The sequence below is a fragment of the Mandrillus leucophaeus genome, unplaced genomic scaffold (genome assembly GCF_000951045.1).
Source record: "Mandrillus leucophaeus isolate KB7577 unplaced genomic scaffold, Mleu.le_1.0 Scaffold644, whole genome shotgun sequence".
NCBI lineage: Eukaryota > Metazoa > Chordata > Mammalia > Primates > Cercopithecidae > Mandrillus > Mandrillus leucophaeus.
Genome location: NW_012106964.1, coordinates 234,105 through 236,802, shown reverse-complemented (window position 1 = coordinate 236,802; position 2,698 = coordinate 234,105). Strand labels below are relative to the sequence as shown.

General features: G+C 46.4%; 1 pseudogene; it reads left to right on the top strand.

The window, feature by feature from the left end:
* The first annotated feature begins 1,033 nt into the window (after positions 1–1,033).
* On the top strand, positions 1,034–1,823 carry LOC105554469 (annotated as a pseudogene).
* The last annotated feature ends 875 nt before the right edge of the window (positions 1,824–2,698 follow it).

Here is a 2,698-nt window from a genome sequence, read left to right as displayed (position 1 = left end):
CCAGTGAAATGCGGGTGCGTTTGGAGAGAAACGTGTTAGTATGGAGGTGATGGGAAGTGTCTGGACACTTAAACATGTTTTGAAAACAGAGGCCATGGGTTTTTCCTTTGAATTGGATATAATTGGTGTGATATGAAGAGAGGAGTTAAGAATCTCTCCAAGGTCTTTAACGTGAGAACATGTGGAAAAGAATTGTCCTTTACAAGATGGGGAAGAGCACTCTAATTCGGGGAGGGGAGGAATGTTTGGTTTTGGCCACATTGCGCTTGGGGGGTATTTAGACATCTAAGTGCTGTTTTGGTTAGACATTGGACATATAAATCTGGATTTTAGAGAAGAATTCAGGCTGAGACAATTGGTTTACTTGGGAAGAGAACTGAGAGAAAAAGCCTGGCCTGACTCCACATCCCAGGAGAACTCCAGGTTCTGGAAGTCAGAACGCTGAGGAACCGCAGCAAAGGACACCGAGAAGGAGGGCCTGGGGGATGGAGGAGAACCGGGAGCTGGGGTGTCTAGGAGGAATGCTTCAGAGAAGCGGCAAGGGGCCTCTGGGCACTGAGAAGTAGGGCCTGGGGTGGGGAGAACCGGGAGCTGGGGCATCCAGGAGGAATGCTTCAGAGACATGGCAAGGGGCCTCTGGCCAAATACGGATAACAGGTTGAGTTAAATAAGAGTTGAGAAATGGCTGCTGACAAGCGCTGCTGAGGTCAGATGTGGGAACACTCTGACAGGAGCAATGAAGGCGTTGACAGAAGGAGAAGGAAGACACATGGACAGATGATGTGCTGGAGGGGTCTTCTGTAAAGGGGAGGAGAGGGAAGGACAGTTGCTTTGAGGAATTCAGGGTCAGTTTATGTGTGCACACACACCCACACCCACACACATGCACCCACATACATGGAAGGTATTTATACATATTTCATATACACACACTTATGCATATATATATATGCAAGAAGATATACACATTTCGTATGTATGCAAGATATTTACAGCAGAATTTTATAATCCCATAAGGTGGGGAAATTTGATGATGCAGGGGACAGAGGCAAGATACTGTCTGGAAATGGCAGCTTCAGGAGAGAGCAGGACCCCACGGCACCACAGAGGAAGCATTTATGACCTTCGACAGTGAGGTGAAACAAATAGAGAAGAGAGACTTGGTTCTAACATCCAAAAATCGGATTGGAAGATCGACAGTCGTGTTTCCTCTTACTTCAATCTGAACCCATCTGAGGTTCTTCAGATAGATCCTGAAGTTACAGATGAGAAAATAAAAAAGAGGCTTCGGCAGTTATCCATATTGGTGCATCCTGACAAAACTTGAGATGATGTTGACAGCACAAAAGGCTTTTGAAGCTGCGGACAAAGCTTGCAAGTTGCTACTGGACCAGGAGCAAAATAAGATGGTCCCGGATGTAATTCAGGCAGGAAAGGAATTCGTGGAACAGTGTGAAAGAGTGAAAAAAAAAAAAAAACAATTAAACAAGGAAGGAAAACCTACGAGTTTAGCAGAGGATGATCCTGAGCTGTTCAAACAAACTGTATACATACAGACAATGAAACTCTTTGCTGAGCAGGAAATTAAAAGGAAAGAGAGAGAAGCCAAAGAGATGCATGAAAGGAAACAACAAAGGGAAGAAGACATTGAAGCTCAAGAAAAAGCCAAATGAGAAAGAGAGCGGCAGAAAAACTTTGAAGAAAGTCGAGATGGTTGTGTGGACAGCTGGAGAAACTTCCAAGCCAATACAAAGGGGAAGAAAGGGAAGAAAAATCAGACCTTTCTGAGACTACCAAAAGTAAAAATGGAGCCTCGTGAATGACCACCTAGGGTCACAGCACAGAACCTTCCCCCTGCTGTCTCCCCTCCTGCTTCGAAGACTCATTCTTTCCTCCCACTTCCACCCCAACATAGAGTGGTATTTGCTTTTTAGTCCATTTTGTTTTCAATACAATTTAATATCGAACAGAGCAATTCTTTTGTGCATTGCAATGAGGGGCTTGGTTTAAACAAAAGACCTTCCCCTCTCCCTACCCCTAGAACCTCGAGAATTGGAGGGTGCTGCCTCCTCTTCCCACAGCCTGTAACTTAATGTTCTTTTCTTCACTGAGTTGTGATGGTTAGAGACTTCGTGGATAGCTTGTGGAAATCATCCAATTAAACATATTGCTTAAAATGGCATTGCTGTGACTTCAGAGACAAGCCTGGAAGGGGCACCTCAGGAAGCCGCTTTGCTTCAGTTGCTCACTTCTGGGTGTGCTCCCTTCAAAGCCCCAGATGAGACAGGGAACACTGCGGCCCTGACGTCCTGTGGTGTTCGGCATGTGCTCTCCCATCTACTGACCTATCAGCCTGGCATGAGGCACACGCCGCCCAAACCTTTCACTTTCCGAGGAGCTAGCCATCCTCCACCCCGTACCATGCTGTCCTAGCCTGCCAGCATTTGTTAGTGGTGATATTCTTTATGTATAATAAACTTTTATGCCCCCGCAAGAAAAGATATTGTCCAGTGGCCCCAAGAAACAGGTAAATACCCTGCGCTGATGGCTTCATTCAGCCCTGGGAGCTACAGACTCCCTCTGTGCCCAGGGTGCTGTCTGCGGTGCTGAAAGTGACTTTGCTTCCAGCCGAGATGACACTTGTGAACCCGCAGGAGGTGCTCGAACACGCGATTTATGGTTTGGCATTTGACTACAG